Genomic DNA, 25,426 nt, shown 5'->3' with positions numbered 1-25,426 from the left:
TTAATAGATTACGAATCCGGAGATTTTAATACAAAAAGGAACATTTACCTGTTTGTGGCTTATTTGAAATTTCTACCGTTCTTAATAAATCCATAATTACTCGCATTAAAAATATATTACTATTGGACAACTAGTAAATGTCGAAGTCGACCTCTCGTATCTACTTCTTCGAGATTAGACGAGATACTCATTGGGTACACGTTGTTTTCGTACTCATACTACACTTACTGTGCATTTTGTTGCACAGGTTTATGTGTGGCTAGTGGCGTAGCGGCATGGTTGATACGGAGACTCAGGTGAGTTGCATTTATCGGGACAACCGTAGCCAGCAGAGTCTCCTTCAGAGTATTGTACTGTATTTTTTTTCATTCTGTCCATTTGTATTCCTGACAGTTACTGTATTTTATTTCATTTCCTAGTAAATGCTCATGCACTTGTAACACCGGGTTATGGGATGTCTATGGAAGTAGTCAATATTTTGAAATTGTTAAAGATATCATTATTTATTCACTGGAAATTTATTCCTTATTGTTTAAATGTATAAAAGAAGTGAATTCAGAGATATCTAAAACGAGAAATTACTAGTTATTTAGTGTTGGCTTGCCTGACAGTGGTTCGGCGCCATCACGACCCTTAGTGGATTTTGGATCGTGACAACATGGTATCAGAGCACTAGGTTTCCTTAGGTCTCATGAGTCATGAGTGAGTCTATTAGAGTCTTGCGGATCGATACGGAGACGTTTGGTACTTATCTTCGAGAGGCTACAGGGCTGTTAGGAGCACTTCCCTTCTTGATTCCTCATCGTGTGATTTGATTCCTTGAGGCTTATGCCTTTATTTCCTTCCTAATCAATCTTACACGACGCGAACCACTTGTCATAAATTGAGAATTAAAGAATTGTAATGGTACTACAGATGTGGTGCAGGATGTTTCTCCCGATATAGTTTGTTGGGCTATTGTCGTCACCTTGCGGAAGGATTTTTCTATCATTTCGGCTCGCTAGTTGTGCTTCTAAGAGCTTGGAGGCTATGCACAGGTTGCTATGATGCTCAAGATTGGTTATCGCACAATATTGACTTGATGGTAGGATACTTGCCTATGTGTTGGGGTGGTGAATAATTCGAAAGGAAGTCTACTCAGTGCATGATTCAGAGATCTGATATTTCATTTTTGGCGGAGGAAAAGCAATTGACCTATGAATGTCCAGATTTGGGGTGATGGAGTAACAAGACTTGGTATTTTCGAGCGTGGTGGAATTTTCATCTACGATGTAGTGTCATCATCCTCGATTGTATGTGTTAAGTTTGCCGGTGTTATGGTCTTCTGCAATTTGCCTTTGGGGTAAGATATTATGAAATAACATGGGAGAAATGACTGTCAGAGATCGCGGGGTACAGTGGTTTAGGATTGAATCGGTGTTTCTAATGTTGATGGCTCGATAAAGATTTTCTTCGGAAACGTTTAAGGTTAGTAGCGATTTGATGTTTCAAGTGTTGCGAAGATAGATTTTATTTAAGGCAACAACTGAGCAGCAAAGGATGAGAAAGTACATGTGAGGAGTGTCAAGCGGTAGTTAAAATTTCTAGAAGTCCAATTATAAGAAGCAAAGGTCGAGTAGTCGATTAAAGGGTGAGTTCCGCCAAAGTGGGAGAGTAGTAGAGTTGCGTGTGGGCTTTGTGGTAGGATGAATACGCAACTTAAGGAGAGTTTGGAATGATTTGGGAATTTTAGTGATTGGTGATTGGGGGTCTACGAATTTAATTTGAAGTATGGGCTATTATGTGGCAGGAGATTTGATATAACGGAAAGGAATTGCTTGAAATGAAGAAGGATACAACATAACTTTGAAATTAAAGATATTGTCACACATTTAGTTGATGTCCACGAGGAGTAAATAGACTTATGCAGCTAGAGAGTGAGCTCGGACTCAGGATGGGTTGTTGATGTCATAGTGATTATACCCCGTGCAGCGGTGTTAGAAGATGTCGGCACGTAAATTCCACAGGTGGGTTATTTCCTGTGAGTAGGTCAATGGTCACGTGGTTGGTGAAGCTTCTGTGAAGGATTTTGCTGGCTATCCGGTAAGAGGTCGAATATGCGAATATTGCTAGGGATTCATAGTGTTCATGAGATATTAACGAAAAGATTTTGAGGAACCCGACGATTCGATTGCGCAAAGTCATGTCAATAAGAGAGAAAGAATCTTGGTGGGTTTCAGAGTCGTGTAATAGTGGCTTCAAGCTAAGTGGGAGAGTCCCACCGCCTATGATTGGGTTGCATGGTTAACCACTTGCGAGGTTTATGGTTATTAGCACATTGATGAGTTATTTCAGCTACAGAAAAAGAACATAAGTGGTAATTTGAGCAAAGGAATTGTTAGAGGCATGCTATGGTTGGCCTTATTGGCTCATGTTCAGAATTAAGGAAGGATTCAGGATTTATGCCTTGTATGGATTAAGGTTTCAAGGAAAGTGATTCTACCGGGTGCTTCGTCGTGAGGGTATTCATGTGCTAGAAGATTCGTGGAGTTGATTATATTCGGGTCCAAGTCAGAGCGGGTGGCTTTCATCAGCGGTCCTAGTGAATTTAAAAGTTAAAGCGTGGTGCCTAATGATTTCGAGCCTATAGGTACGGTTAAGAATCAAGCTTTGTAGCAGCTTATGAGAAGAGGCCCAGAATGTTCTATGATATTTTGACTTGCAATGTAACATTTGGGAAATATGAAATGGTTCGTGGGATTTGAGACAACATGATCTCATGATTCAAGGTCACTCGGGATGAGTGCAGATGGAGTGTCATGTGTTGAATGGAGTTATTATTATTTTTAAGGCAATCAAGGATAAATTGGAAGAATATAGATTGGTTAGCCATAGTTGAATTGGCATATTGGTGGTAGTGGTCAGTTCCTTCAGCGTGATCAAGCTATGCAAGTGATTTGTGACGGTACGTGTGAGGCTTGTCGGTCGCCTTAATTGATGTTATTCAGAAGCATTTTACTATTATGGCCTGTTATGTGGAGGTGGATCCCGGAAAGGCTATGGTAGCTTAGACCACTACTTAGAGATTTGCATATTCCACGGTTATGAGAATTCACCTGTGTGTTACTATGGTTCTCCTGAAGTGAGTTAAGTGAAAAGTTTTTATATGATGAAGTGTTAACCTATTAGTGGTTCCAGAGTTATGATGAAAATCATGTTCTATCGCATATTGGCATGTTAGGTGCAGTAAGTGGTATGGAAATTGAAGTAAGGATCAAAGTTGCAGTTCGGTGTTGACAAGGATGTCACAGGCTCGGATGAGCAGGAAGGGAGTTTTAATGTTTAAAGTAAGTTGGTATTGTTCTCAGCGTCACCTAAGATTGGTGCTTTGTGAAAAAAAAGCTTTGCATCCTGGTTAAGGATTCTTGATTGCTTTTCAACATTAGTGTGGCCGGTGGTCTGGATGTACAGACCTGTTATCTATTACAGAAGGTTGTGGGAGCGTGCCCCACGGGAAAGTTGTATAAGTGTGGCATGTAGTCACTTAATTGACTGAAGAGCTAAACCAAGTATGAAGATTGTAGTGATGCCATTAAATTGAGAATTGATGCCTGGAGGGCACTCAGTTTATTGGGTTGTGGACTTTGGAGGATTACTCAGGTCATGATGGTAGTTCTCATGTGTTATGAGAAAAAAGGAGTTATTATGGACCTTTGAAAGGTTATTAGCCTAGTTCAGTGTGGTGAGAATCATCTTGAGGTCTGTGGATGGATCTAAATGTGAAAATGGGCTCTATATCAGGCCAGATATGTTCATTTCAGCAATGCGCTCCTTTGGACAAGTAGTTGGGGTACTATTTCGTCGTTAGCTATTTCATGTAATGATATATTGCGCCGTATGAGTTGTGAGACGGCTTGGTGAATTTCTTATGTTTTAAGGTTCCATGTAGAGATGCTGTTTTATGAGCAGGATGGCTCTCGAGATTTAGATCGTATATCGCACCTCAGTTGTGCTTGAGTTTTGTAGCCTATGGCACTATATGTCTCCCCAGAGATGGTATTATGCACTTAGCGTGCTTGTGACCGATATTCGGTATTTTGTTGTAATGAGCAATTTAGCTCGATGTATATCTCCTTATGTGAATTCTATATGTGGATCGGGTGGCACGCCGACATGGGTATGTCATTTGGATCGGGTTTCACGCCACAACAGTGTGATGTTGAGTATAGTTTTCTATATGCTATTTTTGTATGCCTTGTTTCCTATTTTCTAAGGAAAGTCCATATTAGTGCATGAGTTGAGTAGTTCCTTCCAGAGTTCGTTTTTCTTTTGACACGTTCGAGTTTATAGCCTATTGGCACATTGTGGCATCATATGAAACTTTTGATCATGTCTGGGGTGGCTTATTGCCTGAGCGGTTCGTACTGGGTGAGACGAGATCATTGGATTTAGGATCAATGCAATCTGATTATATGAAGTATATTAAGGATCTAAGACCATTATTTGGTTCAGAATGAGGTGATGGTTCTTGTTAGGAGTATAGACCCAATGATTTGTTGATTCGGCAGTTGGGTATGAATTTCTACACACCTCTTCCGTCTTGGCAGTATTGTAAGAGTTAGAGCAAGACCTATGTAGGCCATGAGGTGCAATGGGAGCATCGAATTCATGGAATTTCGACTAAATGGATCAGAGAAAGTTATTATGGTCTTGTGAGTAAAGTGGTGCAAGGTGTTAATTCAGCTAAGGTATGCAATCATGTTTTGGTACTGCATGTAGCTATTGATACGGTGAGCATATGTTGGAATAGGCCTGACAGAGAATTTCGGATATTGGAATTGGGCTCTAAGGCTTGTTTGCTTAAGTGGAAAAGGATATCTTCAGATTGATTGAGCTAGGGTGCTCAACTGAATTGTGGTAGCACGGGTAGGTGCTCGAGGTGTTAAACAGTGATTTCGGACAACTCCAGCATAGTTCTTAGTACATTCGAGGACGAACGTATGTTTAAGTGGGAGAGAATGTAATGACCCGACCGGTCGTTTTGAGCTCTAGAGCGTCGTTCAGCAGTTTGAGGCCATGGGCAGCTTCACTTCAGGCATTATGACTGGTGCGCACGGTCGGAATTGAATTCCAGGAAGTTCAGATTTGATCTGGAAAGAGAATTCTCGTTTCGGAAGCTTTAAGTTGAAAGAATTGACTAAGGTTGGATTTTTGAGTAAACGACCTCGGAATTGGGATTCGAAGGTTCCAGTAGGTTTGTATGATAATGTCGGACTTGGGCATATGTTCGGACCGGGATTTGGAATACCCGGGAACATTTTGACGCCTATTGTGGAAGTTAGCATTTTTTGGAAGAATCTCATAAATTTGGATTGAAGTGCATTTCAGGGTTATCAATGTCCGTTTGAAGAAAGACTTATCACATATAAAAAGCATACAAACACGTTAAATATGAAAGAAAATTGTCATGCCAATCAGTAGAAGAGTCTAGTGTAGAAGAATTTAAAAAAAAGCTTAGAATCGTGTGCAAACAAAGAAGTTCAAACTTAGTTCATAGACTTAGAGATTAGTCTGAAAGAGTCAAGGGTTCTCAAACAAAACCCTAGTTCAATCACATGACCAAACCTCGGTAGAACCCCCAAATTCTAGGGTTTCCACCTCGAGTCAAGTACAGAGATGAGGAAGCAAGTAGTTAAAATAGTCTAAGATTTCTTTCAGAAACTCATGAGAAAACAAGCAACTTCAGTAGAAAGTTCAAAGCAAACAGAGTGAAGAAATTCGAAGCATAATGATAGTAGAAGAAATAGTAGAGGAAAACACGCCTAAACGGGTCTTTTAGAAAAAACTTAAAACGAGGTTCAGTAGAAGGCAAACAAAGAGACTTAAGAGCTTAATAGAGAAATATAGTAGAAGAACACAAGAATACCCGAAAAGTATAGCAAAAGAACATATAGGAAAACACAGTGAGATAAACATGTGAGAGCATGGTATAGAAACATAGTAGGAAAACGAAAGACAGAAAGCACAGAAGAACATGTGTGGTAAAAAAGGAAACATATGAGCACAGTAGAGACAAATAAACACAAAGAAAAGGAAAAGAAAAGTCAGAGAAACATTTTAAGCATTTCAGAAAACCCTAAATTGAAAAAGAAGCGATTTTGGAAGTAATTTTTGAAAGAAAGTTGGGGAAATCATTTGAAAACTCAAATAGAGCATAGATACATAACAGATCTCTAAAAATCGGAGAAAACCTCGAAGAGTTAGGGTTGAAGATCCCTAGAAATGAGGAAGGCTTGGAAAAGGTCCGATCTGAGTCGGAGAAGTCAGAACCAGGCTCAAAACACCATGGTACGCCGGAGCAAGGCCGGAGATGGCCGTGAAACCTTGAATCAACAGAGGTTTGGGCTAAAACCTTCGAGGTCAGACCTCGAATCTTCAAGTATCAAGCGTATAAGAGCAAGGAGAGGTGAGTATAGGGCTCCCACGACCTGAGAAGCCATGGGTTCTGGTGGGTATCCAGGTTGAAGACGGTGAGAGGTGGCTAGGGTTAGGGAATGTTTGAGAGAATTTGGGAGAGGGGAGGGATTTCAGAGGCGGCGGTTGGTGAGAAATGGGATAGGGTTGGTGGGGGTTGTTGAATTAAAAAGGAAAGAGGGAATTCTGGTCGTTGATCAAAAATGATCAACGGCCTGGATCAAAAGGGGAAGCCGGGCGTGTAAAATAAATGGGTTAGGGCGGGTAATTTTAGGAATTGGGCTGGTCCGTTAGAATTGGAATTGGGGTTTAATTGGGGCTGATTTTAGGCTAAAATTGAAATAGTTAGGGCTAAGTTTTAAATAGCCACTTTTTCCCTTTTTATTTTATAAAAAATAGTAAAATAATTTCTGAAAATAAATTAAAGGTATTGATAATTAATAATATATAAATATTAAATTAAAAATACTGGAATCAATTTCATAATTATAAAATGCTATTAAATCTTAAAGTAGGCTAAAATTACAATTATATGCAATTTAGCTTTAAAAATACTAAATAAATTTGTAAAAATGCATAAAAAATTACCTTAGCTATATTTTGGTATAAATGTGAGAATAAAATAAGTTATTCACCAAAAATGATAATTTGAGGAATAATTATTGGTTTTTGTATTGTTAAAATAGGGCAATAAATTGATTTAAAGATCTTTTAAAAATTAGGAAAAATACTAAAACATTGGACATACTTGTATGTGCATATATATGCTATTTTGAAAGTATTTTGCATATAAAAATACATAGGAAAAAATTGGGTATCAACAACTGCCCCTCTTTACCCGGGAAGGATGAAAGAGTTGTCGGGTAAAGATATGATAGCCAATTTGACCGAACGAAATGGTTTGAAGTATTTGACCGTGCTCTGGTTCCTGAGCTGCCTACATATCCCTGGTCTTACAGGAATTAGTTTATATGTAGTTCAGGATCCGTCGGCGGAATATGCCGATGGAGGTTTTCCCAAGGACGGACGCGATACTCAGGTTGGGATGGATGGTTAAAGTCTAATAGGGCTGCGAGAACTGGAGCGGGATCGCTTCTGCTGAGATAGCCGTGGTTTGCCGGTTTACCTGCAAATAAGCAATACAAGTGTATATTTTGCGTAAATTTAAACATGATGCAAGTTCCCATTGGACCATGAATGCTGTCTTGGGACGGTTAGGATGCCGTCCTTGGACCATGATGTCCTGGGCCATGAAGCGTATAATAAAGGATTCGCGGGCCATGAAATGATGCTCTCGGGCTATGAGGATGATGCCTCCGAACTATGATGCCTTTGAATTATGATATGCAAAAAATTAAAAGGGATCCTCGGGCAATGGCATGGTGTTCTCAGGCTATGCAAATGGTGCCTCTGAACGATGATGCCCTCGGATAATTTGGCGATCTTTCAGCCCATGAGATGATGTAAATGAAGCGGCGATCTTTCAGCCGATGCAAGGTATAAATGAAGTGGCGATCTTTCAGCCATGCAAGATGTAAATGAAGTGGCGATCTTTCAGCCGATACAAGGTATAAATGAAGTGGCGATCTTTCAGCCATGCAAGATGTAAATAAAGTGGCGATCTTTCAGCCATGCAAGATGTAAATGAAGTGGCGATCTTTCAGCCATGCAAGGTGTAAATAAAGTGGCAATCTTTCAGCCGATGCAAGGTATAAATGAAGTGGCGATCTTTTAGCCATGCAAGGTATAAATGAAGTGGCGATCTTTCAGCTATGCAAGGTGGAGACAGAGCTTAGTCTCGGAAGGCAGAATGGTAGCCTTATGCAATGCAGAGAATGCAGATGGAGATAGAGCTTAGTCTCAGAAGGCAGAATAGTAGCCTTATGCAATGCAGAGAATGCAGATGGAGACAGAGCTTAGTCTCAGAAGGCAGAATGGTAGCCTTATGCAATGCAGAGAAATGCAGATGGAGACAGAGCTTAGTCTTGGAAGGAAGAATGGTAGCCTTATGCAATGTAGAGAAATGCAGATAGAGACAGAGCTTAGTCTTGGAAGGCAAAATGGTAGCCTTATGCAATGCAGAGAATGCAGATAGAGACAAAGCTTAGTCTTGGAAGGCAGAATGTAGCCTTATGCAATGCAGAGAAATGCAGATGGAGACAGAGCTTAGTCTTTGAAGGCAGAATGGTAGCCTTATGCAATGCAGAGAATGCAGATGGAGACAGAACTTAGTCTCGGAAGGCAGAATGGTAGCCTTATGCAATGTAGGAAATAAAAGGCGAATAGTAATAAAAGTTCCTTAGCTGATATTGTGGCAGCTGGGGATGTTGTGTGTGGATGGTAACTGTGAATAGGTGTGACGGTCCTGAGAGTTGTATTTTTGAAAAGTACGAGTGTATAAATATATTCGATGATTTCTCGACTTGGGTGCCTGCATTCAAAGAAAAAATGTGAGTTTTGTAAAAAGAGGGGAAGGTTAGTTCGTATCCTCGCTGGCTCTGCTTGACCTGCTCGGCTCCATTTTTGTGATACTGTGTGTATCCTTGGGGTAGCATTGCTGAACAAAGCAATTTTGATAATAGACATGCATGATTTAGTAAAAGCATAATATAAATGCGTAACTAAGAATAGTTTTCCTTAGATGAACCAACGATTGCGACGTGGTTCAAGTCATTGCAACTTATCTTGCTCCGGAATTTTGAGGGTCCTCAAAATTCTACCCCAGTTTACTGGGCTATTGCTTCTGACGGCTGTTGATGATAAATGGCTAAAATCAACTTTGGAATTTTGAGGGCCCTCCTCAAAATTCTGCCCCATTTTCCAATAGCGGGGGGAAATGAAAATTTTATTGAATTGTGACCGAACCCATAGGGCTACCTACATATCCCCTCTTAAACGGGAATCATGTCAGGCGTAGTTCAAATTACATCATAAAAGAAAGCATAAAGGTTACACATAGTATCGCTTGACTGCGTCTGAATTGATCGGCTTTGGCCAGACTTCTCCATCCATTTCTGCAAGTATGAGGGCTCCTCCTGTTAGAACCCGGTGAACCATGTACGGACCCTGCCAGTTGGGAGAGAATTTCCCTTTGGCTTCATCTTGATGTGGAAAGATTTTCTTTAACACCAGCTGCCCCGGTGTGAACTGTCTCGGCTTGACTCTTTTGTTGAAGGCTATGGACATCCTGTTCTGATAAAGTTGACCATGGAAAACTGCATTCATTCTCTTTCCATCTATAAGAGCTAGCTGCTCGTAACGGTTCTTCACCCATTCTGCATCGTCTAGCTTTGCTTCCTGTATGATTCTTAATGAGGGAATTTCCACCTCGACGGGAATGACTGCCTCTGTACCGTAAACCAGCATATAGGGGGTTGCTCTTGTCGATGTGCGGACTGTGGTGTGGTATCCCAATAAGGCAAATGAGAGCTTCTCGTGCCACTGCTTATGCTTCTCTATCATTTTCCTTAGTATCTTCTTGATATTCTTATTGGCGGCCTCTACGGATTCGTTCATCTGAGGTCTGTAAGCTGTAGAATTCTTGTGTTTGATCTTGAAGGTTTCACAAATGGATTTCATCAAATCACTGTTGAGGTTGGAGCCATTATCAGTAATGATTGACTCTGGAATTTTGAACCGACACATGATATGGTTGCGGACGAAATCCGCCACGACTTTCTTAGTCACTGCCCTGTAAGATGCAGCTTCAACCCATTTGGTGAAATAATCAATTACTACTAGGAAAAACCTGTGCCCGTTTGATGCGGTGTGTTTGATTGGTCCGATAACATCCTTTCCCCAAGCAGCGAGCGGCCACAGCGAGCTTGTTGCATTAAGCTCATTTGGAGGCACCTTTATCATGTCTGCATGTATCTGGTAGTGGTGGCACTTTTGGATATACTGGATGCAGTCTGTTTCCATAGTCATCCAAAAGTAACCAACTCAAAGTATTTTCTTTGCTAAAACAAAGCCATTCATATGTGGACCGCAGGTCCCTACATGAATTTCCTCTAATAGCCTGGATGCTTCCTTTGCGTCGACACACCTTAACAATCCCAAATCAGGAGTCCTCCTGTATAGGATTCCTCCGTCGTGAAAGAAATTGTTAGATAACCTCTGAAGTGTGCGTTTTTGAGTAGGATTTACGAGTTCTGGGTATTCTCCTTTCGTCAAATATTCCTTGATATCATGAAACCAAGGTTTTCTGTCTGCTTCTTCCTCAACATGAGCATAATAAGCTGGCTGATCATGGATCTTAGCCGGAATAGGGTCAATGAAGTTCTTATCTGGATGTTGTATCATGGATGATAGGGTAGCCAATGCATCGGCGAACTCATTCTGGACTCTAGGAACATGCTGGAACTCTGTCTTTGTGAACCTCTTTCTCAACTCCTGTACGTGATGCAGATAAGGGAGTATCTTGGAGTTCTTGGTCGCCCATTCTTCTTGGACCTGATGTATAAGCAGGTCTGAATCCCCAATTACTAGCAACTCTTGGATGTTCATGTCAATGACCATCTTGATCCCTAAGATGCAGGCTTCGTACTCGGTCATGTTGTTGGTGCACGGGAACCTGAGCTTGGCAGATACCGAATAGTGCTGGCCGGTTTATGATACTAGGACTGCTCCTATGCCAACTCTTTTGAAATTTGCTGCTCCATCGAAAAACATTCTCCAATCGTCATAAGATTCTGCAATGTCTTCTCCTATGAATGATACCTCTTAATCAGGAAAATATGTTTTCAGGGGTTCGTATTCTCCGTCCACGGGATTTTCAGCAAGGTGATCTGCTAGTGCCTGTCCTTTGATTACTTTCTGAGTCACGTAGACAATGTCAAATTCACTCAACAGGATTTTCCACTTGGCCAGCTTGCCAGTGGGCATGGGCTTCTGAAAGATGTACTTCAATGGATCCATCCTTGATATGAGATACATGGTATAGGCGCAGAAGTAGTGCCTCAGCTTCTGAGCTACCCACGTCAAAGCACAACAAGTGCATTCCAATAGCAAATACTGGGCCTCGTACGGGGTGAACTTCTTGTTGAAATAGTAGATGGCCTGTTCTTTCCTCCCCGTTTTATCATGTTTGCCTGGAACACAACCGAACGCTCCATCCAATATTGTGAGGTAGAGTAATAAAGGTCTACTTGGCTCGGGCGGAACTAGGACTGGTGGTGTTGATAGGTATTCCTTGATTCTGTCAAAAGTTTTTTGGCAATCATCAGTCCATTTGGTAGCGGCGTCCTTCTTCAACATCTTAAAGATCGGCTCACAAATAATCGTAGATTGTGCTATGAACCGACTGATGTAGTTAAGTCTTCCCAGGAAGCTCATTACGTCCTTCTTGTTCTTTGGCGGTGGCAGTTCTTGAATAGCTTTGACCTTAGATGGATCCAGTTCTATCCCTCGTCGACTCACAATGAACCCAAGTAGTTTTCCGGCAGGAACCAAAAATGCACATTTTGCGGGATTCAATTTCAGGTTGTATCTTCTCAGTCTGTTGAAGAACTTCCTCAAATCTTCCATGTGGTCAGTGGCTTTCTTGGACTTTATGATGACATCATCTACATAACCTCAATCTCCTTGTGTATCATATCATGGAAGATAGTAGTCATGACCCTCATGTAGGTGGCCCCTATATTCTTTAACCCGAATGGCATCATCTTGTAGCAGTACATCCCCCACTGCATAATGAAAGCCGTTTTCTCAGCATCTTTTTCATCCATCCATATCTGATGGTACCCAGCGAAGCAATCTACAAATGACTGCAACTCATGTTTGGCGCAATTGTCAATCAGGATGTGTATGTTCGGTAAGGGGAAGTCGTCCTTTGGACTGGCCCGATTGAGATCCCGGTAGTCGACACAGACTCTAACCTTCCCATCCTTCTTCGATACTGGCATAATGTTGGCTAACCATGTCGGATATTCTACTACCTTGAGAACCTTAGCTTTGACCTGCTTAGTGACTTCTTCCAGGATTTTCAGCTTATGTTAGGCTTGAACTTTCTGAGCTTTTGCTTTATTGACGGACATGTCGGATCGGTTGGCAGCTTGTGGGCCACAATAGATGTACTCAAACAAGTCATGTCGTCATACGACCAGACGAATATGTCCTCATATTCCTTTAGAAATTCTGTGTATTCTTCCTTTTCTGGCGATGACAAATGAACACTGATGCATGTTTCTATGACATTTTCTGCATCTCCCAGGTTAACAACCTCAGTCTCGTCTAGGTTGGACTTAGGTCTATTCTCAAAATTCTCAACCTCTTTAACAATCTCTTCCGGTATATTATCTTCCTCTGAATCTATGTCTGTTTATTGCGTTGTCTCGTTGCATGTCACAATCATTGGTTCATCAAGATAAGTAATAGTAAGGATGTATAAATAAAGTAATGAGAGAAAATAATAAGAGTAAGATTTTAAAGAAACTAAAATGCTTTGATAAATTCCATAACTATTTTGAACGTTTGAAGGTCTTATTTGCGAAAAATTTAAAATGCGAAAGGAAAGTCAACTAGTAAAAGTAAAAGATAATGCATAATGCTCTATTCAGCCTTGCTACCCCGAAGCCTTCCGGGCTCTGGTAGTTCTGATGGTCCAGTTATTAAGGCATGCTCCTCGACTTACGGCCTGTATGGAAGGGCCTTCCTCCCCCTCCTCCTCGAAAATGACACAACAATCCATGTCATCATCCTTTAAGAACAAATTCCTTACTGCTGCCAGTGCTTCCTCTTCTTCCGACCCATAGATAACATCGGTACGCTGGAAAGTCTGCTCCAAATGTGGTATTGGCTGCTCCAGCGGGTAGTATGGACCGCGCCACAGTGGCGACCAATTGTTGAATTCCTCCCAAGTATACTCATACCCCCGACCAAAAGTGGTGCCATGTTTCTTCAGTTTGATCGGCTTGGCAATTCCTTGGAGGTTCTTTCCAAGTCCCTTGCCAGGCTCATATCCGCTCCAGTTCAATATTCTTTCAATTTTGTTGTCCCACCATTTGTCTTTGTCAACGACGTTGACTCGCTCGATGTGGTGATAGGTTTCCCCGCCTATCTTTCTCCTTCATCCGATCACTGTGATGGTTTGGCAACGGTATATGGGATTGCTACCGTCGTCGTGAATGATCACCTCTTGGTGGTTCCGTTCAAATTTCACCGCCTGATGCAGTGTTGATGCTATGGCCCCAACGGCATGAATCCACGGCCATCCCAATAGTAGATTGTAAGATGTCGGCACATCTATTACTTGTAAATCGACATCGAACCAAGTAGGCCCCATTTGCAAGCACAAACTGATTTCCCCAATGGTGGATCTTTGGGAACCGTCGAAAGCTTTGACATTGATGGCCCAACTCTTGATCTCATGCAGACCCTTTCCCAATATTCTGAGTGTTACCAACGGACAAATATTGAGGCTGGACCCTCCATCAATCAGGATCCTAGTGATAGAATAATCTTCGCATTGCACGGTGATGTGCAATGCTTTGTTGTGACTCAACCCTTCTGGTGGCAGCTCATCTTCATGAAAAGTGATCTTGTGACTTTCCAATACCTGCCCTACTATATTTGCCATTTATCCTTTCGGTGATGTTTCATGGTACATATGCCTCGCTCAGCACCTTCAACAAGGCATTGTTATGTACGTCGGAACTTTGCAGCAAAGCTAGGATAGAAATCTGTGCTGGTGTTTTGTTCATCTGATCAATGACTAAGTATTCCTTGGTTTGTATCTTTCTCCAGAGATCGTCGGGCCCGGTTTCAGTGATGGTCGGACGACCAGAGGCCTGCTTACTCGACTCAGCTAAATGCTTCGGAGTATAAACCCTGCCGATTCTTGTCATACCCTGTGCCGCAACGGCTTCCCCGAAAATGACCTTACCTTTTCTTCTTGCCTTGGCTGTGTAGTCCCAAGGTATGGCATTTGTATGGAGTGGCGTTATAGCCGACATTGCTACTGGAATGGGCACCTTTACTCCGAACGGAGCCTGTATTTTGGAAGGTAGGACCGTAACTTCGAATGGTACAGGTACATTTGCCGGGGACCCAAACTCGACCTCGATCGGTGCTGGCGTCTTTGTAGAGGATGGTGTTTCAAACTCAAGTGGTATGGACATGTTCACCTCAGCATCCCCAGAAGGCAGAATCTGGACTACAATCAGATTAAGGGTGACTGTTGGTTTTTTGGATCGTCGCCTTCTGTGATCAAACCTATCGACCCCTTGGGGTCCCAGTCATCCTCTATTTCAATCATGTGAACGCCTCCACCCTTGTGGTCTGGTAGAGGGTTATTGCGGATATTCGGAGCGGGCTCCTTTGCCACAATAATCTTGTTATCAATCAGTGCTTGGATTTTATCTTTCAGAGAGCGGCATTCATCAATGGTATGCCCTTTCATGCCGGAATGGTATGCACAGGATTTATTTGGATTGACCCATTGGGAAGGGTTTTCAGGGGTTATGGTAGGGATAGGGGTAACATAACCAGCAGCTTTGAGCCTTTCATACAGCTGGACAATTGATTCAGCAATGGCGGTATACTGTTTGGGAGGTCTGCGATCAAAATTTGGTCGAGGTCTAGGAAAGTTTTGGCGAGGGGGAGGTGACTGGTAGTGGGATGGTTGGGTATTGCAGGCTTGGTAGACATGCGTGGGTTGGGAATATCTGGGTGAGGTAGGTTGATATGTAGGAGGTGGAGGTGATTGATTAGTGGGTGGTGGGGTTTGGTAAGAAGGTAAGAGTGCTTGGTAATTTGGAGTAGGTTGATATGTGAGTAGAGGCATTGGGTAGGTTTGGTATTTGATAGGGGATTGGGTTCTCTGTGCAACCATTACGACACCTATGTCCCTTTTCTTGAACGTACCACCATACTGTAGAGCCTTGTTGGTAGCTTGCAAGGCTTCCAAGTTTGTAACCATACCACTTTTGATACCTTCCTCGATCCTTTCTCCCAGCTTTATGATGTCGAAAAATTTATGATTCTCGATCAGCATCAGTCTTTCATAGTATTGCGGGTCCTGAGCCCGGACAAAAAATTTGTTCATTTGTTCTTCCTCTAGAGCAGGCCTGACTTTAGCAGCTTCTGACCTCCAGCGAGTGGCATACTCGCGGAATGTTTCCATGGGCTTCTTCTTTAAGTTTTGAATGTAGAACACATCCGGTGCATTTTCGGTGTTGAACCTGAATGTGGCCATGAAGTCAGATGCCATACTCACCCAATTCAACCATTTCTTCGGGTCTTGGCTAATGTACCAAGACAGAGCATCTCCTTTCAGACTTCTCATGAAAAGTTTCATTCGAATCCTTTCATCCTTCCCTACTCCGACCAGCTTGTCGCAGTATGTTCTCAGGTGAACTCTTGGATCCCCTGTACCATCAAATATCTCGAACTTAGGAGGTTTATACCCCTCGGGGAGTTCTACATCTGGTTGTATGCAAAGGTCTTCGTAGTTCAACCCTTCAATCATCTTACTTCCTTCGACACCCTGAATTCGACTAGTCAACTTTTTGAGTTCTGCATAGGTTCCTGATGAGTGAGTCTTTGTCATCAGACTCGAGTGTACTTGAACTGGGTTGAGTGGAGTATGGTATAGTCTCCACATATATGGGGGTGTTATGAGTGTGTAAATGGTCATTTGTGGAGTTCAAAGGTTCTGGGATGAGCAGTGGAGTATTGTTGGAAGTATGGAAGGTGTTGCAGTGATGGTGAGGAGCGAGATGGTTTTGTGGTTTCGGGATGCTTTGTGGAGGTGTGGGGTTCTGAGCGTTAGGAAAATTGACATCTGGATGGTGAGGGAAAATGATAAGCTCGCCAAGTTCCGGACCTGATCAAGTTCCTCCTGAAATTTCAACAGTTTTTGCTCGAATTGGGACGCACTTTCTTTGGAGACCTGAGTACCCTAAGTGATTTCTACCCGTTCAACTGAGTTTTCCTTTCTGATGTTGCTCAAATCTTCCATCTTTTCCTTGTTCCTACTTCTAACTGGACTAGGAGGAGGAGTAGGTGGAGGACCCTTGGATCTTGTGGAGTAGGATGATGATGCCAGAGTGCACGAACTAACCTTCGGGGGAGGGGAATAAAACAAAAAGTAAAAACAAAAGGTAATAAGTTAGTGAGGATATGAAAAGGAATGATATTTAAACACATAATACAAGAATGTAAATCGTGTTGTAATTTGGGAGCCTCGTTGTGCCCGAGTTAGGCCTAGTGACAAGTTAATTTGGAGAACTTAGAATGCTAAATACCTCATTTTATTGATAAAAATATGACGAATCCCAAAACGATACTAAATAACAGAAAATAAAATGTCACTAATGGCCATTGGACTTATTACATTCATAAAACGGAAAGGTAAATTCCTATCTACTTGGTCCCAGAAGGACCTTCCCCAGACTCGGCATCTTTGGCTCTATCGAACAGCTTTACCAGCCCGTGAAGTCCCAGCAACAAGTAGGCTCTAGCCAGGTGTTCACTCTTGTTTCTATCAACATTCTTGCAGTCCCCGATCCTCTTGAGAAACTTCCTTTCCAGCTCCACTAAACCTCATTCCAGGTATCCTAATCGCTTGTTGGCACTGACAGCCATGTCTTTCCACTCTTCAATTAGTTTTTGGTGGGCTTGTTGAATCTCACAGTGCTCACTTTCACATTCCCGAATCCTCTTGCATAGTTGGTTGTATTTGACCTGTGCTTCAGCCCTTTCATCGATGATTCTATGACCTCGAACAAACCCAGGTTGGCCCAGTCCATTGTGATTATCCTCCAGCCAGCCTGAATAGTATGGGGTGCAGCCAGCATGGTATCTATCTGGTTCAATAGTATCTCTTCCCATAATGATTTTGCAATGCCACATATGCTGAGCTTGGCATTTATAAGGACTGTCATCAGCTTGGAAGTCATCCCGGAAGTGACTCATCTTGTCGACCCTTGGTATAACCTGCTTCCTACCAGCCTGTCTCATAACTCGGAGAAGGACATAAGGGTAAGTTCCTCTCAAACCGATCAGTATCAGAAATGGTGCATCCCTGGATCAGGCGACGAACTCTTCAGTAGGTAACCACTCGAACATCCATTGTATTTGATCCTCAGTTAGATTTTCAAACAACTCCACCCACCCCTTGGCATCTTCTGGCTGAGCAAATATGTTGGGCATGTAGTTCATTCACCTTGGTTGATGGAAGGCTATATGATCATCCCAGTCTCTACGCTGAATCTCTTGCCGATATTTACCCCTTTGAAGATGCTCTATGAGCTAGAGCTGGAGTAGCAAGTTGCAGCCCTCGAAGTGTGGGGCTCCTTGTTGACATTTTTCCAAGGCTCGGTATATCTCTACGATGATCATGGGCACTATGCTAAATGGTTGTCCACCAATTCCCTCCATCAAAGTTTTGGTGACCATGGCTAGCCTGGTGTGGATCCTTGCTTTCTTCATTGGAAATACTATCATCCCCAAGAAGCAGAACATAAAGACAAAGACCCTTCGGTGAATATGCCCCAATAATGTAAGGGCGAACTCATCCGGATATATATGGTAGGATTTGCTGTAACCGTACCTCTCGTACAAATAATCAAAGGGAATGTAGGACTCCTTCAAACATGTCAAGTCTGGATTCTTCTTTAGACCCATCATCTTGAGAAAACCTCTACCCTTGCGATTCTCTAGCATTAACAAACCCGGAGTCTCCCATGGTATACCAGCCAGTCCTCTTATTTCTTCTAGCAAAGGTGCCATTTCAATGTTCCCGAAGCGGAACACAGACCTATTACCATCCCAGAATAGAGTAGCCACTTCTATGATTTTGTTGTTGGGTTGGATTTTCAAAAGAGAAGGTAGATTTCCTAGGTATTTCCGGACAAGAGTCTGATCACTGGAATGGAGATCTTCCCACCAGTTTAACAACTTTGGGTGGATGTTGGTGACCATGCCGAATCTGGGGACTTCATGCCTCATATTTCTGCAAGACAAGAATGTTAGTCCCTTACCCCCACCAAACTCGACTATTAAATATCAATAATTGGCATAAAAACATTTAGTTCTCCAAATAAATGCATAAAACGTGGTAGTGTCCGTTTGGGTTTCAAGGAAACCCAGTGGACTTTGGACAAGGCTATCTTAAAGAGACGTTATGCGGACAACATAACTGACTCGGCTAGGTTTGACCATGATGCATCCGCAGAAGCGGTCGGGTGACCGCAGGTTCGGAAGTGCTGGAGGCAGTAAGATCTTTAAAAATCGGGGGTTGGTCATTTTCCCCCATTTTTAATTTGGTGTGGACAATTTTGGGGAGTTTCAAGTGGGGTTTTCATCATCAACGACAAGGTAAGCTAACCCCACCTATCTTGAGTTAAATACATTGATTATGTGCGAATTTGAGCATGAAAATTTGGTAAAAACTTGGGGTTTGACGGATAACCTAGAAATTTGGTATTCTTGAATTTTGACAATGATTTTGGACATGAAATTAAGAGAAAATCATATATTTGAGTTTGTAAGTTCATGGGTAAACTTTATCTTTGAAAAATTTTGGAATTCGGGCACGTGGGCCCGAGGGAAATATTGTCAACTTTTCGATCGGGGTTAGGAATTGTTATAAATTGGGTTGTAATGAGTAATTGAACATATATTAATGGATTTGCATAATTATTGGCTAGTTTTGGAGCATTGTGCATCAATTCGAGTCTTCAGAAGGGCGTGGAATGCTAGTTATGGATCTTCGGAGCGAGGTGAGTCTCCTTTCTAACCTTGTAAGAGGGAATTGTCCCCATAGGTGAAATATTGGTTATGTGCTCCTATTTGTGGGGGCTACGTACGCACGAGGTGATGAGAGTCCGTACGTAACTACTATTATGTTTAAATCCGGGTAGTCTAGGACCCAAAAACATGCTATACTTGGAATATTTATAATCTTATTGACATTTGAATTGCTTAAATCCTATCGAATTAGTAAATGAATTTCTAAAAAGATTAAACTTCATTTTCTTAAATTGTTAAAAGAGAATTGGCTTTCTTTGGATAATTGTTCCATGTTGACTCCTTGATTGACTGTCTGTGTGTGTTTAATTTCGGAACGGGCCGAACACCTCGGTAGATTAAATAGATATGATGGTTCGCGCCATTCGACCCTCTGGCAGTGCACAATTTAAATATTGTTGGATCAGGCCGTACGTCCTCGACATGATTTGCGCATGCTTGTATTGCTTGCCTTGAGATTTATTGATATTGATATTTGCTCTCCCTGACTTGAGATAATTGAAAATTAATAGATTACGAATCCGAAAATTTTTAATACAAAAAGGAACATTTACCTGTTCGTGGCTTATTTGAAATTTATGTCGTTCTTAATAAATTCATGATTACTCGCATTAAAAATATATTACTATTGGACCACTAGTAAATGTCGAAGTCGACCTCTCGTCTCTACTTCTTCAAGATTAGACAGGATACTCATTGGGTACATGTTATTTTCGTACTCATACTACACTTACTGTGCATTTTGTTGCACAGGTTTATGTGTGGCTAGTGGCGTAGCGACATGGTTGATGCGGAGACTCTGGTGAGTTGCATTTATTGAGACGACCATAGCCAGTAGAGTCTCCTTCAGAGTATTGTACTGTATTTTTTTTTATTTCTGTCCACTTGTATTCCGGACAGTTACTATAATTTATTTCATTCCCTAGTAAATGCTCATGCACTTATGACACCGGGTTATGGGATGTCTATGGAAGTAGTCAGTATTTTGAAATTGTTAAAGATATCATTATTTATTCAGTGAAAATTTATTCCTTATTGTTTAAATGTATAAAAGAAGTGAATTCAGAGATATCTAAAACGAGAAATTACTAGTTATTTAGTGTTGGCTTGCCTGACAATGGTGTCCGGCGCCATCACGACCCTTAGTGGATTTTGGGTCGTGACAGTTGCTTTTACATTCAATTTTTTGAATGTAAAAAGTACCCGATCTACATTATTTTTAGCATATAACTTCTTTCTAGCTGAAATATAATCTAGCTATTATGGCAGCTCCAGGTATTGTAGTTTTTTTGTAGTTGAATTTGTAGAAAAATTTAACGATGTTTTTTGTTGATTTAATATTCATTTGTTGAATGTAAACAATACTTGATCTACAATATTTTAGTACATAACTCTTTTCCTACTGATTTATAATGTAGTTACTCTGTCAATTCCAGTTAATGTAATTTTTTTGTAGTTGTTTTATAGATAAATTGCAAAAACACATTAACAACAATGTATAGGATGCTATAGATAGTAAAAAAGTGGTAGATTATATATATAGAAACTATTCATAAACAAATCACTCTATGAAAGTATTATCTCAATACAGAAAAATTCTAACTAACTACATTATGATCTTAAAAAAGCTCAAATTACACATCAAAATCTGTTATCCTGAACTCACCAAAAATATTCTGAAATATTCTGTTAACTACATAAAATTTTATTTCTTTTTGGGTGCATTCTTGCAAGATCTTTTGTTATGCCTTTCTCCTCCGCAGTTGTCACATGAAACCTTGTACTTCTTTGGATTTATTTCATCATATGTTTTGTATCTTTCTTTTTGAGGTCTTCCTAGAGGTGGATTTACTACTTCTTCAGATATATGTTGTGGCACATTCCATTTGCTTTCATCAGACAAGGGATTTACTGGTATTTCATAAGTACGCAAGAGATTCTCCCTTGTTTAATAAGGAGAACAATATTGTTCAAAAGACTCATCCCTGTATCTTAAAACAGCCAAAGCATGTGGACAAGGAAGTTCATCAAGCTGGAATTGACCACAATTACATCTCTTGTTTTCAAGATAAACAATATAGCGCCTCACACCATCTAGTACTATATGGATATAGTCTGTTGAAGCCCTCACCTATGATTATATTACAAACAAAAAAACAATTCATATGCAGTTTAAATCAAAATATATACAAATTATCTACATTATCCTGCATAAATTAATTTGATGCAACAAATGATCAGATCTTACTCTAAGCTTGTGCGACATTGTTCTGTTGTCATCCAACTCTTTGTTGAAAGTGAACCCAAGTTATGTGAATGTACCCTTTGCTTTTAATAACTTTTCCTTCGTCCAACGTTCAAGAAAGGTCCTCATATACTCTAATAGTTCTACTATCGGCAGCTCTCTTGCATATTTTGTTACAACATTCAACGACTCTGCAATGTTTGATGCCATAGTCCAACTTCTGTTCACCGTAGCATGTACTCGAGACCATCTATGATAGCCAATATCGTATAAGTATGCTTTAACACGGGGGTCAATCTCTTCAATCTTTGACATCCTTTCATTAAATTCATCAAGCGTGTATGACCGTGTCGTGGCAAAGTACAATTCACTTAACTTTAGATGTCCCTTCTTGAACTTTGCCCGTATATTTACCAAATATGCCACATGCAAGAATAATGTGGCATGCCGGGATAAACAATAGATGTTGCCTTCAAGATACTCTCATTATGATCCGAAACAACACACATATTTGGTCTGTCACCATATGCATGTTTGAATTGCTCAAAAAACCACTTCCATGATGCGTCATTTTCTGAATCAACAAAAGCATATGCCAATGGTAATATGGTACCTACATTATGTGGCAAAAATCAATTAATTGGCTACAGGAAAAATGCAGATGAAGATATATACATACAAACTACAACTTTTCTACAATATATTTACAATATATCTATAAAAAATTTACAAGTACTACAAAAAACATACAAGCTAAAATATTTCTACAATAAAACTTCAATACCTGTTGCATCCATTGTACTAGTTATTAGCATTATTCCCTTGTATGCTGACTTTAAGAAGGTCCCATCAACTACTACAACTGGCCTACAATATTCCCAACCACTAATTGACGTACAAATCGCAACAAATACATACAAGAAGCAGTCATCGTCCGTCTTCTTCAATTTAACTACAGACCCTGGATAAGTCTTCTCCAGAATATACAAATAACTAGGCAATTTGTTGTAGGAGTCAGCAGGATGACCTCTCAAAAACTGTAAAGCCTTTTCCTTTGCTCTCCAAGCTTGCATGTAAGTTAGATTCATGCCGTGTTCAAACAACATGTCAAACTGTATGTCTTTTGGTGTGTAAATTGTCTTAGGATCAGAATATTTTGGAATAATCATGCTACCAACTACCATGATAGTAGGTTTGTGTTGTATGAATGTATTGTCCATTAAAGAGCATGTGTGCTGGCTGTCGAAATTTCTGACCTTGAACGTTGCAGAATCATTTATGCTAGTTGCCTTGAAATGCCATGTACAGTTTTCACCAACACATATCACCCAGTAGCTACAAAATAAATACAATTTAAACAATGTTTTAAAATGTAGATTTAAAAAGAGACAAGATTGTTTTAGCTTAAACAATCACATTATACAATCTATATACAACATAACTACAATTCATCTACAATACATATAAACATTAACATAAGAAAAAACTGAAGAAGTAAAAAATTACAAATAAACTACAAAATTTAAAAAATAATGATCTTTGACCACTCATATGTTCATAGCTTATAGCACTAGATCTTTTAACCCTGAATTAGAACTTGTGCATGACAGAATAGTACTTCATAGCAGTTGCAATTGTTTGCTTGTCTTGGTATACTTGTCCTACTTCAATAAAACTTGGTGTACTATCTGTTATTATTATACTTTCACATTCCTCTATAACGGGAGACGTTGGCATATCAAGTAACTTTAGTGTTCCAGACGAATTTGCACGAAAATAAAGATAAATACTGTTATGAACAGTTTGTAGATAAGTTGTAGAAACATTGACATTCTCTATTTCATATTAGTCTTTCAAATGATATGTATTGTTATTGTAGATAAATGTAGAAATTTTGTAGATATTATGAGAATCCATACTGATATATATATATATATATATCTGAAAATCACTTATTTTTAAAATAAATTCTGCATTCTAAGGACTTAAAAACCTCTTTTAGTATCACCTCGATTTGCGTGCGCAGTCAGGACATGTAGCCGGAAAGCTATTATGTGAAAATCTATGAAAATGTTGAAATTTTGACTTAAAATACATTTAAGTTGACTTCGATCAATATTTAGGGTAAACGGATCCGGACCCGTATTTTGACAGTCTTAGAGGGTCCGTGGAAAAATATGGGACTTGGGCGTATGCCCGGAATTGAATTCCGAGGTCCCAAGCCCGAGAAATGAATTTTTCAAGAAAATTATTTTTTGGAAATTTTGTATGAGTTTTGGAAATGAAATGCATTTAGAATTTGATGGTATCGGGCTCGTATTCTGGTTCTAGAGCCCGATACAGGTCTTATATGTGTAATAAGATAAGTCTGTGAAATTTGGTAAGAAACGGAAGTCGTTTGAGGTGATTCGGACCCGTAGTTGTGAAAATTCATATTTTGGAAGTGTTAAGATTTTTCTTAGATTTCTATGCTAAATTCGTTGTTCAAGAGGTTATTTAGGCGATTTGATTACATGGATAAGTTCATATGACGCTTTTGAGTTAGTGCGTATATTTGGTTTAGAGCCCCCCGAGTTTCGGATGGGTTTCAAAAGGTTTTGAACTCATAAAAAGTTGCAGGTTTTTGGTTGTTCAGTGCCCGGGGATTTTGTTTTTCGCGTTCACGTGGTCCCACTCGCGAATGCGTAAGGCAAATCTCCTAGGTTCTAGATTTCTTCTTCGCGGACGCGAAGCCTGAGACGCGAACGCGAGGCTGATGGGGGACACCCTTCGCGAACGCGTAAGGCAATGGGCCTGGGGGAGGGGATTCTCATTTATTCTACGCGAACGCAGCCACTGGCCCGCGAACGTGAAGCTCGAGGAGTCAAAGCTCTGCGAACAAGAGCCCAATGTCGCGAACACGAAGGTTACTGAGGCTTGACTCATCGCGAACGCGACAGGCCTATCGCGAACGCGATGAAGGCCTGTCCAGTGATTTCAAAGCAGAAGCAAAAACGGGACTTAACCAAAATTTCATAACTTCTTCTTCGAAACTCCAAATTGGGCGATTTTTGAAAGAAAATTTCACCACTAATTCATAGGTATGTAATCTTAGACTTATTTGTTTCAATTTCCATTAACACCTATTAGATTTCTAGGCTTAAATCATGTTCTTAAGGGTAGAAAATTAGGGATTTGGGTAGAGTTAGGACTTTTTGTATATTTGGGATTTAGACCTCGTTTTGGGGTCGAAATTTGGAACTAACCACATATTCGGGCTCGTGGGTGAATGGGTGATCGGGTTTTGGTCCGAACCTCGAGTTTTGACCAATCGGGCTCGGGGTCAATTTTGACTTTTTGGGAAGAATGATAGAAAATCTATAATTAAGCATTAGAATTGGATTGTTTAGCGTTTGAGACTTGAGTTGGCCGTGAAAGTTCTAGGTAAGTGTTTGGTCTACCCTTAGCTTGAGGGATTAGGAGTTGTGTCCTATTTTCTATTTGTTTCTTGTCGAGTACGACGCATTGGCATGGTTACGAGTATCTATACGTTGTGTCGAGCATGACCGTGAGTCTTAAATTGAAATTCATTGTGTTCTTAAATAATACTACGGATGCTTAAGTTGATGATTCTCTGTATTGAGCAAGGATTATGGTTGTTCTCGTGGAAATTACCTATGGCTAAGTATTGGTGTTAGTTGAGGTAGTTAAGTGTTGGAACAAGTTCGGTTATAGTTGTTTCTCCCTTGCCGGGACGTAGTTACTTATATTGGCGATTCCCTTGCCGGGATAGTGTGGTTCTTTATTGATCCCTTACCGGGACTCTTGTTATAATTATTGTTGACTGTATATGTGGATTGGGTTGCACGCGGCAACAATGATATCTTTGGATCAGGTTGCACGCCGCAACAATATTATATGTGGATCGGGTTGCACGCCGCAACAATGTTATATTTGGATCGGGTTGCACGCCACAACAATGATATATGTGGATCGGGT

The sequence above is a fragment of the Nicotiana sylvestris genome, chromosome 5 (assembly GCF_000393655.2).
Source record: "Nicotiana sylvestris chromosome 5, ASM39365v2, whole genome shotgun sequence".
Classification (NCBI taxonomy): domain Eukaryota; kingdom Viridiplantae; phylum Streptophyta; class Magnoliopsida; order Solanales; family Solanaceae; genus Nicotiana; species Nicotiana sylvestris.
This window is presented reverse-complemented; position numbering follows the sequence as displayed.